Source organism: Antechinus flavipes, chromosome 2 (assembly GCF_016432865.1).
Source record: "Antechinus flavipes isolate AdamAnt ecotype Samford, QLD, Australia chromosome 2, AdamAnt_v2, whole genome shotgun sequence".
NCBI lineage: Eukaryota > Metazoa > Chordata > Mammalia > Dasyuromorphia > Dasyuridae > Antechinus > Antechinus flavipes.
Window position 1 is genome coordinate 665667782 of NC_067399.1, and position 13095 is coordinate 665680876.

Sequence of the window (13095 nt, forward strand, 5' to 3'; positions counted from 1 at the left end):
GTCTTGAATCATTGTATTGATGAGAACTAATTCTCATCATTCTTCATTCTTCATTATACAATATTGTGTACAATATTCTCTTGGTTCTGCTCATTTCACTTGGAATCAGTTCATGTAAATCTTTCCAGCTTCTTCTGAAATCATCCTGCTCATCACTTCTTATAGAATAATAATATTTCATTAAAATTATTTGCCATGGCTTTTTTAGCCATTTCCCAGTTGATGGGCATCCATTGGATGTTCAATTCTTAGCCATCACAAGAAGAGCTATTATAAATATGTTTGTACAGATAAGTTCCTTTCCCTTTTTTGAATGTCTTTGGGATATACACCAAGCAATGGTATTGCTGGATCAAAGGATATGTTCACTTTTATAGCCCTTTGGGCATAGTTCCAAACTGCAGCTCCATTTTGCAAGTAAATGAAACATTTGCTGGGGTCCTGGTAGTTGGGAAATTCTGATCCACTTGAAATCCCTTCGCTTCATAGAGGAGAGAATTGATCCTGTGTTATCCCCTACTTAAGTACAGATTCTGAAGGATAGGAGAATACATGAATTCAGCTTTTCCAAAAGATGTTAGCCCTACAGGAATATTTTCTTTCCATCCCTGCAATTCTGGTGGTTTAGTGTGAAAGGAAGGAGCTTTGAGTCTTTCTGCTTCGTAGGGAGACCCAGTATCTAAGGCATAATCCAGAATTTATTTTCCTACCTAGAGCTAGATGGGAGGTAGCACTGTAAGCAGGTGGATTGACTTCCATGGTGGCTTTAAAACCAAGAAGTTTAGTCATTTCAGTCATGTCTGACTCTTGGTGACCCTATTTGGGGTAGGGAGTTCAAATTCTAATTTGAATAACAATGAAATGAGTTGTTATGAATACATAACCCTCTGAGGCTCTAAGTAATAGATGGATTGCATGGGGCAGGAGCTGACAAACTGTCACAGATCTGGATCGTGACCTTCACCAGAGGGGATTTGGGGAGACTGACTAAGAAATAATGAAGAATGATGTCTGAGCATGATAAAGATCTCATAAATAGTCTCAATAGTCATAAGAGCTAGCCCTATCATTGTTCTCAAGAGACACAAGTCTGGAAAAGGGACTGGGGCTCTGGCGTGTAGCCAAGTGATATCAGTCTTCTATGGCCTTTTCAACAAAAGCCTGAGGATATAAAAATTCAGCGTGATGTTCCAAATCTCCCAAGGGAAGTCCAGAGACCCTGACTGCCTTAACAAAGCAGATCTGCCTCTTAGATTTTAATTATTTATTTTAACAGGAGCAAAGTTTCTGAAAAATGTTCCCAGTAACAAGAATTACAATCAGCAAGGGTAGGTGAATTATGTAATTTTCTTTTCAGGTTAATGATTTATCACATCTCAGCTTCTCTCATTAGCCACAATTTGGGGAAAAGTGGTAAAATCTGAAATGTTTTTCATATGTCGCAGCTTTCAATACTTGCTTTGTACAATCATTGGGGTGTGTGTGTGTGTGTGTGTGTGTGTGTGTGTGTGTGTGTATGCTTGTGTGTGTGTGTGTGCATGCGCGCATGTGTGTGTATGTTAGAACAGCCTGAGGTTCTTGATAACTGTTGGTCTTACTCTTTTCCATATTCCTTAAAGACATCTCATTTCCTCCTATCTCCATTTTTCTTCTTTTTTTCTTTTCCTCTCTCAGGCTTTTGATACAGAAGAGTATGTCCATTGCTTTCTTCAAAGTTCACAAGAAATCATCCAGGTAAGAAAAAGGCCATGCTATAACCAGGGTGGGGCAAATAGAGCTTTGCTTCATGTTGCTTAAATTGAGAGTCAGTTTGGAGACTTTGTATTTCTTTAGGTGATAAGTACAACAGAGAAAGCAAATCTGATTATATTTCTTCTTCAAGGCTGTAGGGGTATGTCTGGGAAGTTGGGAAGGTCTCTTCTCTAATGCCATCAGCTCGAATCTCCATTTCAAGCTTGTTCCTCCTACTGTTATTAATTAATATTCCACTTCCATTTAACCAATTAACCTGAATTAGCAAATTCAAGGGGATATTTACTTAAAAGATAAAGGAAGAACTAAAGTTCGTAGAATTTATTTCAACACCTTAGGGCCACACTGTCCCCATTTGTTTGTCCTTCATTTTCCAGAACTAATGACATAATGAGGTGATGTCTTAACTCATGCATGAATTGGATTTAAATGAGGCAGAGCTGCATGAAATTACCAGGCTCCCTCTCTCTTCCAGGGTGATCAAAATCCAATGGCAAGACAAAAGTCCGGATGACTGGCAGCGGTCCAGGATGCAGGGGATGACTTTGGCATCTTTAATGTCTGCCCCATGCTAAGTACTCCACAGAGCCTGGGTGGACTTTGGAACAAATTGTTGTCCACCAATCCTGCCAGGAGATGTCTTCCCAAGCTTGGACTGAATCTCCCCCTAACTCACTGACACATTTGTAGTCTCTTGGTTATCCTCAACCTGGTTTGCTCCATCTGCCAAGACAGTTTTACCAGGAAGTGACCACTCTCCATGGTAAAGCTTCTTGGAGTCACAAATGACAGTTGAGTACCAGATAGTCACCAAAGTTGGATGAGCAGCCCTGAAAAGGGCTCAGTAAGTCCTCATACCAGAGATGCTAGTCTTCTTTGACTACCCCATATACACTTTAAGGAAAGTGGGTTCAGGGCAGCTAGGTGGTGCAGTGGATAGAGCACCAGCCCTGAAGACAGGAGGACTTGAGTTCAAATCTGACCTCAGACACTTAATACTTCCTAGCTGTATGACCCTGGGCAAGTCACTTAACTCCAATTGCCTTAGGGGAAAAAAAGTGGGTTCCAATTTAGCACAGTTTTTATATAACATCGGTTCCACTAAGGTAATGTCCAAATGAGACATTGAGGCTGAGCCACTGTTAGGCTGGGTCTCTAACTCCTCTGGGTCTCAACACTATAACACTCAAACAGTGACTCTGACTCCATTCTTAGACTTCCTGATGGCTCATTCTCCTGACCTTCTGAAATGCATAAAGTTGTAGATTCCAGTTTTCTTCATCCCAGAACCAAAGAACAAATATCAAGGCAAATAACCAGGGTTTGTATTTAAGGGTCACATGATGGTCTCTGATAGGCTCAGTCCTCTCTCTTTACAGCATTATCTCTCTTCTCTCACCAGAACATCTCCAGGCAGGAAGAAATCTTGCCAAGAGAAAGGAGAAGTTCTGGTAAACTAGTGCCTTTTGAATGCCAGCCCCCCAGCTATGCAGCCTGTTCACATAACCAGCAGGCTGGAAACAGATATGAATGTCTGCACATCCTCTCAAATTCCCATGGACATTGCAATAACCAAGGCCCACATGTAGGCTGACAAGAATTGGGATCATTGACCAATTCCCTCATATGTTGAATAATCAGAATTTGTTGTATTTTAGTGTTTTATCTGTTTTACATTTTAGGCTGATAAATTTAGAGCTGAAAAGGTCCTCAGAGACCATCTAGTCTATATCTGATAGAAACTGAAGCTCAGAGCTTAATTAATTGACTTGCTCATTATTCTATAGGTAATGAGCAGTGGAATCAGAAGTAATTCTTAATTCACTTTCCATTAGTTCATAAAAGTCTTCCCAAGTTTCTCTGAAACCCTTACATTTGTTGGATTTCTTCTGACTTGATAATATTAAATTACATTCATTTACTACAATTTGTTCAGCTATTTCCCAATCCATGGACTGCCATTTTGTTTCCTATTTTTTGCTATAGTAAAAAAGATTGCTATAATATTTTAATATTTATCTATGTGATATATAAAATCTATATGTATGCATATGTAAATATTTTTTAAATGTGATATATGTATTACATATATTTGACACACAGATATACTTTGGATTGGAGGAAGATATTGGCTCTTGAGGCAGAGATGGTTTTCTTTTTCTTTTTCTATCCTTAGCACCCAGCAAAGACAATGTACATTCGGGGATCTTAATAAATATTTGTCAAATTGAATTTGGAGGGTCTTGAAAGGGTTAGGAAGGAGAAGGGATCAATTTCCACTCAGTTGCTATCCATACCCAACTCAAACACCAGATAGCAAATTCTTGAATCCAACATGAGACCATTCCAGCTCTCCTGTGCCATTCTTTCATATGAGGACAAATAGTCCCATATATGTAGGTGAATAATATATCTTAGTTTCATTTTGTAGGAAGCTACATTTCTTTTCCCGTCTGATATAACAACCACCTTTGCATTTCCAAGAGTTCTGAACCAGTAAAAGTGCCATCTTTTAGCAGTAGGTGAGAATATAGTGGCCCATTACCTGGTTAATTCATTCTCTCTACTTCTCCCCAAATCAAGCCCAGTGACTTGTGTAATACAAAGTTTGGTAGATGAAGAAGAGATTTCTAAAGTTTCCCAGTGCTAATTTTTACTGTGATCCTATTATGGGGGTGGTTATTAATAGGACCAAGTCCTTTCTAGGAATGCAACAAGTGAAAACAGAAAGGAAACAGTTTAGTCTTATCAAAGTCCTAGACTTGTTCGGCTACAATATTGTCTTCATTTGTGAGAGCTTTGATCCTTGCCTTGATGGACCTTCTTGCCGCTGCAAAGGAAGCAGGGAAAGTGCCTTATAATGCTTCTTGGGGGCCAACCTATGCTTTATAGTTTCTTGGCATTCAGTTTCAGTTGTTCTGCTGTTGTTATTCTTTTCATTTACATTGTTACAGGCATGAAGTATGTTGTTTTCCTGGTTCTGCTGATTTTTGCTTTGTATCAGTTCAGGTAAGTCTTCCCTATTTCACTAAATTCGTCACATTTGTCATTTCTTATAGCATTATAATATTCTATGATATTCCATTTACAGTTTTTTCCCCATTCTTCAATTGCTGGGCATCTAACCTATTTTCATTTCTTTGATATCACAAAAATTTCTGCCTTAAATATTTTTGTATATTTGGTGCTTTTTTGGTCAATGATCTCTTTGGGTTATATGTCTACAGGTGGAATCTCTACGGCAAAAGTTATGACCATTTTAGCCACTTTATTTGTTTTTTTTTAATAATAACTCTTTTTAAAAATATTTTATTTTATTTTATAATAACTTTATATTGACAGAATCCATGCCAGGGTAATTTTTTTTACAACATTATCCCTTGCACTCGTTTCTGTTCCGATTTTTCCCCTCCCTCCCTCCACCCCCTCCCCTAGATGGCAAGCAGTCCTATATATGTTAGATATGTTGCAGTATATCCTAGATACAATATATGTGTGCAGAACCGAACAGTTCTCTTATTGCACAGGAGAATTGGATTCAGAAGGTATAAATAACCCGGGAAGAAAAACAAAAATGCAGATAGTTCACATTCGTTTCCCAGTGTTCTTTCTTTGGATTTAGTTGCTTCTCTCCATCATTTATCAATTGAAACTCAGTTAGGTCTCTTTGTCAAAGAAATCCACTTCCATCAGAATATATCCTCATACAATATCGTTGTCGAAGTGTATAATGATCTCCTGGTTCTGCTCATTTCACTCAGCATCAGTTCATGTAAGTCTCGCCAGTCCTCTCTGTATTCATCCTGCTGGTCATTTCTTACAGAACAATAATATTCCATAATGTTCATATACCACAATTTACCCAGCCATTCTCCAATTGATGGGCATCCATTCATTTTCCAGTTTCCAGCCACTACAAACAGGGCTGCCACAAACATTTTGGCACATACAGGTCCCTTTCCCTTCTTTAGTATTTCTTTGGGATATAAGCCCAATAGAAACACTGCTGGATCAAAGGGTATGCACAATTTTATAACTTTTTGGGCATAATTCCAGATTGCTCTCCAGAATGGTTAGATTTATTCACAACTCCACCAACAATGCATCAGTGTCCCAGTTTTACCGCATCCCCTCCAACATTATTTTTTCCTGTCATCTTAGCCAATCTGACAGGTGTGTAGTTAGCCACTTTATTTGTATAAATTTTCAAATTGTTTTCCAGTGTGGACATACCAATTCATGGTTCCATCAACAATGCCCTCAAACATTGATTACTATAATGTTTTGTCATCTTTGCCAATTTTGGGGGCATAAGGTAAAACCTCAGATTTGATTTGATTTTCATTTTTCTTTTTTATTGTTTCTTCCCATTATAAGAAAAAACAAATTTTCCTCAATGGTATTTTAATTTTCCAAATACAAATAAAGATAGTTCCCAACATTATTTTTTTAGGATTTTGTGCTTCAAATTCTTCTTCTTCCTTTTCTTACCTCCCTCCTTCCCAAGACAGCTAGAGCAATTATGCAGATTAAACATGTACAATCATTATAAATGTATTACCATGTTTGTCATGGTAATGATCAGTAATGGTAAAATCAGACCAAAAGGGAGAGGAAACCATAAGAAAGAAAAAGCAAAGAAACAAAAAAGGTGAAAATATTATGTTTTGATCCACCTTCCTTCTCCATAGCTGTCTCTCTGGATGCAGTTGGCATTTTCAACCCCTATTTCCACCTATTTCCTATTTCCACCCCTATCTATTGGAATTGCTTTGAATCAGCACATTGCTGAGAAGAACCAAGTCCATCACAATATATCATTATATAATCTTGCTGTTACTGTGTACTCTTGGTTATGCTCATGTGCTCAGTTCATCTAAGTCTTTCCAGGCTTTTCTGAAATCAGCTTCCTCTCCTTGTATTGTTCCTTGTAGAACAATAATATTCCATAACATTCATATACCATAACTTATTTAGCCATTCTCCAAATGATGGGCATCCACTCAATTTTCAGTTCTTTGCTACCACAAATAGAGCTGCTGTAAACAATTTACACGTGATTGATTCCCTCTTTTATGGACTTTTTAGGATACAGATCCAGTAGTGATATTCCTAGATCAAAGGGTATATACACAACAAAAACAATTTTTACGGTTCATTTTTAAAAACTGGGGTTCCAAATTCCCTCTCCCTGCTTCTATTCCCTCACTGAGAAGGCAAGTAATTTGATATGGATTATACACATGTAATCATGTAAAACATAGTTCCATATTAGTTATGTTGTAAAGGTAGTTCTAATAAATTTTGGATGGAAAATGTTATTTGCATCCAAACAGGGAACTATAAAGACTGAATTGTGAGCTGTGTGACCCTGGGCAAGTCACTTATCCCCAACTGCCTCAGCAAAAAAAAAAAAAAAAAAAAAGACTGAATGTGAATTGAAGCATATTGTTTTCATCCTGTTTTTGTTTTGTTTTGTTTTTTCTTTCTTATGATTTCCCCATTTTGTTCTGATTTTTCTTTCTCAACATGACTTATATGGATATAAGTAAAAAATGAATAAGTAAAAAATCGGATTGCTTGCTGATGTGAAAAGGGGGCAAGTGGAACCCAAAATCTTACAAAAATAAATGTTGAAAACAATCTTTATGTGTAATTGGGAAAACAATATATAACTAGAATTAAATTTTCAAAAAGAAAAAAAGTCATGTTAAAGACCTCCCTTATCACCCAAAAAGGTTTTTAAAAAGTAGGTTTCAATCTACACTCAGACTACATCAGTTCTTTCTCTAGAAATGGATAACTTTTTTTTTATCCTGAGTTCTTTGGAATTGTCTTAAATCATTGTATTGATGAGAATAGTTAAGACATTCACAATTGATCATCACACAATATTGCTATTACTGTGTACGATGTTCTCCTCGTCCTGTTTACTTCACTTTGCATCTGTTCATGTAGGTCCAAGATTTTCTGAAAGCATCCTGCTCATCATTTCTCATGGTACAATAGGATTTCATCATAGTTGTATGCTATAACTTGTTTAGTCATTCCCCAATTAATGGTCATGTTCTTAATTTCCAATTCTTTGCTCCCAGAAAAAGAACTGTTATAAATATTTTTGTACGTATAAGTTTTTTTTTCCCTTTTTAAAAAATCTCTTTGGGATACAGAACTAGGAGTGGTATATGATTTTATAGCCCTTTGGGCATAGTTACAAATTACTCTCCAGAACAGTTGGATCAGTTCACAAGTCCACCAACAGTGCATTAGCTTCCAATTTTCTCACATCCCCTCCAATATTTGTCATTTTCCCTTTCTGTCATATGAGACAATCAGATAGCTGTGAGGAGATACCTCAGAGCTATTTTAATTTGCATTTTTCTAATCAACAGTGATTTAGAGAATTTTTTGTTATAGCCATAAATAGTTCTAATTTCTATCTGAAAACTGCCTATTCATTCCCTTTGATCATTTATGAATTGGGTAATGACTTATAAGTTTGACTCAGTTCTCTATATATCTGAGAAATGAAGTCTTCATCTGAAATAATTGCTGTAAATTCCACTCCCTTCCCAGTTTTCTGCTTTCTTTTTAATTTTGGCTGCATTTGTTTTGTTTGTGTCAACCCTTTTTAATTTAATGTAATCAAAATGATCAGTTTTATATTTTGTGATGCTCTTTATCTCTTCTTTGGTCATAAATTCTTCCCTTCTCCATAGATCTGACAGGGTAAAATATTCCATGTTCCCATAATTTATTTATGCTACCATGCTTTACATCTAAATCATTTAACCATTTTAACCTTATCTAATACGATATGAGGTTGTGATCTATACCTAGTTTCTGCCATACTACTTTTCAGTTTTCCTAACATTTTTTTTTCAAATAGTGAGTACTTATCCCTAAAATTTGAATCTTCAGGTTTATCAAATACTAGATTACTATAGTCATTTGCTACAGTGTATTTGTGTACCTAATCTATCCCATTGATACTCCATTTTATTTCTTAGCCAATCTAAGATTATTTTGATCATTACCATTTTATAATAGTTTGTGATCTGGTATGACTAAGCCACCTTCCTTCACACATTTTTCATTAATTTCCTTGATATTTTTGACCTTTTCTTCTTCCAGATGAATTGTATTATTCTTTTTAGCTCTATAAAATAATTTTTGGTAGTCAATCTAGATAGAATTGTTACTTAAATTATATTGGTTCAGCCTACCTAAAACATTGGTTTTTCTTTTTAAGAAAATTATTTCCTTTTTAATTTATGGAATAAAACAAGTATTTATATGACTGCATAATAAAAACGATGATTGAACATGAAACTGCATGTCTATTCCTTTTAAATATACAACAAAGTTATGTAAATTCATTTTTTCTTTTTTTCTTTTCTTTTTCATCTCCTGTCCTAAAGATGGCCTCTATTAGACATAAATAAATATATGTGTAAAATTATCTATACATACTTCAATTTATCAGTTATTTCTCTGAGTACAAATAGGGTTTTTCCTTTATATGTCCTTTTTAGTTAATTTTAGTATTATTGTTTCCAGTTCTTTAATTTGACTTTCTAGTAATATATAGAAATGCTGATGATTTTTGTAGTCTATTTTATAACCTGCCACTTTGCTAAAATTAATTATTTCAACAAATTTTAGTTGATTCTCTAGAATTCTCTAAGTATTTCATCATATCATCTACAAAGAGTGATAATCTTGTTTCCTCATTGCCTATTCTAATTTCTTCTCCCTTATTGCTATAGTTAGAATTTCTAATACAGTACTGAATAATAGTAATGATAATGGGTATCCTTGGTTCACCCTTAATCTTATCGGGAAGACTTCTGCTTTATCCCTTTTACAGATAATACTTGCTGATGGTTTTAGGTAGATTCTACTTATCATAAGGAAAATTGCATTTATTCTTATGCTTTCCAGGACTTTTAATATGAATAGATGTTGCACTTTGGCAAAGACTTTTCTCTGTATCTATTAAAATAATTATATTTTCCCATTGGTTTTGTTATTGTTAGGGCCAATTATAATGATATCTTTCCAAATATTGAACCAGCCCTACATTTCTGCTGGTCATAGTGTATAATCCTTGTGAGATATCCCTAAAAGCTCTTTGTTACTGTTTTATTTTAATTTTTTGCATCAATATTCATCAGAGAAATTGGTCTGTAGTTTTCTATCTTTTTTAACTCTTCCTGGCTTAGGTATCTGTACCATATTTGTATCATAAAAAGAATTTGGTAGGACTCAGAAGAGGAATTTCCCAATAAGATGAGAAGTAAAGCAAAGGTGCCCATTATCACCACTATTATGTCCTGGAAATAAACAATAAGAAATTATGACAATAAAAGATGAAACATATTTAACCTATATCAATTATTTGCTGTCTTGGAGAGGAAGGAATAAGGGAAGGAGGAAGGAAAATTTGGAACACGAAGTTTTGCAAAAGTGAATGTTGAAAACTAAGAAAAGAAAAGAAATGAAATGAAATGAAACAAGTCATGCAATGAATAGAACACTCAGTGTCTACCTTCATTTCTTCAATTGTAAAATATTGATAATAATAATAAAAGGTAGCTAACTTTTGGGGTTTTGGTGAGGATCAAATTAGAAAATACTTGTAAATTATTTATAAATATTTGCTTCTTCCCTACCTTCCTCTTTCTTCCCTTCCTCCCTCTTTTCTTCCCTCCTCCCTCCCTCTTTCTTTTCTTCCCTTCTTCCCTCTTTCCCTTCCTCTCTCCCTCCTTCCCTCCCTACCTCCCTTCCTTTCTTCTTTCCTTCCTTCCTTCTTTCTTTCCTTCCCTCCTTCCTTCCTTCCTTCTTTCCTTCTTTCACCACACACTTGCCAGGGATACAAAGAAAGGCCTCATTTCCCAGCTCCTCGGAATATTCCATCATGGTGGTTGGCTTGAGTTTAGCCAACCTGAGGGTCTGGGAATTGAAGAAAGTTGTTCCCTAAGAATATCTAGTCATAAAAGCAGCTGCACCCAAAGAACGAACACTGGGAAACGAATGTGTACTATCTGCATTTTTGTTTTTCTTCCCGGGTTATTTATACCTTCTGAATCCAATTCTCTATGCAACAAGAGAACTGTTCGGTTCTGCAAACATATATTGTATCTAGGATATACTGCAACATATCCAACATATAAAGGACTGCTTGCCATCTAGGGGAGGGGGTGGAGGGAGGGAGGGGAAAAAAAATCGGAAAAGAAACGAGTGCAAGGGATAATGTTGTCAATATAAAGTAATCATTAAATAAAAATTTAAAAAAAAAAAGAATATCTAGTCATGTTCCTGGGCTAATGTTTGGCTGTGTCTTGTTGAGTCCTAACTGAGGCCAGAAATGTACTTTAGGGCCTAATAAACAAACCAATGTGATCCTTTCTTGTGAGCTCTTTGAAGTCATTATGAATAAATAAATGCCTAAGGTTTAAAAATACAGATGGTGTTTGGGAAGAAGGACTCCATTAGTCCCCTATAGTGATCTCTGTCTGATTCAGTAATGAGTTCCAACTTTTTGAAGTATAAGGATGTTTCTTTTTTCTCTTCATAAAAAATTTCATTACCTCTCCTAGTTATATTTTTAATTTCCATTGATAGAAGAAAAATGTGACAACTACTAGGAATTGGATAATATTTTAAATGAATCTGTGCTAAATTAGCAAGTAAGTTTTAAATGAATTAAACAATGACATGACAAAGCTGGGAGAGAGATAATATTTGGGGTGACAGAATCAGGCTACAAAGCTGTCTAAAAATCTTAATAAGCTAAAAGGACATAGATCAAATTTGGATGAAAAAAATCAATATTTCAATAGTCTATAATTTCCTATTTCATTGACATGAGGTTGATTATTCACAAATAGAGCATCCCTATACATTTGGAAAAACAGACATATAAATGTGAACCCTTTTCTAAACCCTCTATGAGAACTCATCAGTTTTATAGGATAAATGATCATTTCTACATAGATGATTCCCAAAGTCATCTGCATAGATGATGGTTTGATGAATAGAAAACTGACTCATGAATCAGAAAGAGAATAATGATAAAGTTACCTATTATTTATATAACATTTTAAGACTTACAAAGTTTTAACATCTCATTTGCATGTTACAACAACATTGGGAGGTATGTGCTATTCCTATTCCTATTTTATAGGTAAGGAAACTGAGACTGATAACACTCAACCCACTTTCCCAGATCATATCACTAACAAGTGCCTGAGGAAGATGAACTTGAGTCTTTCTAACTCCAAGACCAGAACTCTATCTACTACACCTCCTCTTCATCTCAAGACAAATTATCTGGACTGAATCCTGACACATACTGGCTGTGTATGACCCTGGGCAGTGCCCCCAGACCCTTTTATTTAACTAAAAACCATAGAATATGAGCCATTAAGCATTGATGGAAAAAGCTCTCCTACCGGTAGTCCCTTATACCAATCAAATCAATCAATTACTAAACATTTATTAAGCACTTACTATGTACCAGGCACTGTGATAAGTTATGGAACTACAAAAAGAGCCAAAAGATAGCCCCTGCTCACAATACAAATCACAAATCCAGCCTAAAAAAGCCAACACAACATCACCAGCATAAGCTGTCTCACATTCATCTGGATGTCAAACTCAGTGTGTCCAAAATGGATCTCATCTACTACCTCATACTTATTTGATTAGTTAATAGGACAGAAAAGGGAAATGACAAATGGTGGAAGGGATGTGGGGAAAATGATATATTAGTGCACTGTTGGTTGAATTGTGAGCTGATTCAATCATTCTGCAGAGCAAATTGGAACTATGTCCCAAGACTATAAAACCATGAATGCCCTTTGACCTAACAATACCATTACTAGATCTATATCCCAAAAGCCATAAAAAGGGGGGAAAGACCTATATGTACAAAAATAGTTATAGCAGCTCCTTTATGGGGGCAAAGAATTGGAAATCGAGGGGATGCCCATCAACTGGGTCGTGGCTGAACTGCGGTATATGATTATGATGGCATACTATTGCACCTCAAGAAATGATGGTCAGGATGCTCTCAGAAAAATCCGGACTTATATAAGCTATTGCAAAATGAAATGTACTGTGTACAAAGTAACAGCAATATTGTAAGATGAGTAGCTGTGAATCACAGCTATTCTCAGCAATATATTACATCAATATATCATAACTTATTCAGCTATTCCCTAGCTGATGGGCATTCACTTAGTTTCCAGTTCCTTGCCACTACAAAAAGAGTCACTACAAACATTTTTGCCTTTTCCCTTTTTCGTGATCTCTTTGGGATACAGATCCAGTAGAGAC

The 13095-nt window shown here is 35.7% G+C and overlaps 1 long non-coding RNA gene across 2 annotated transcripts in view; it reads left to right on the forward strand.

Annotated features, from left to right (window-relative positions):
• Positions 1-13095, forward strand: part of LOC127552141 (uncharacterized) — a 29578-nt gene that overhangs the window by 4304 nt on the left and 12179 nt on the right. Inside the window, exons 2-4 of one of the 2 annotated variants that reach the window (XR_007951271.1) lie at positions 1277-1328; positions 1675-1734; positions 2228-4761. This is a non-coding gene — a long non-coding RNA (uncharacterized LOC127552141). Of the gene's footprint in view, positions 1-1276; positions 1329-1674; positions 1735-2227; positions 11158-13095 lie in introns of those variants that run through there. The other variant, XR_007951272.1, reaches the window with a different exon arrangement.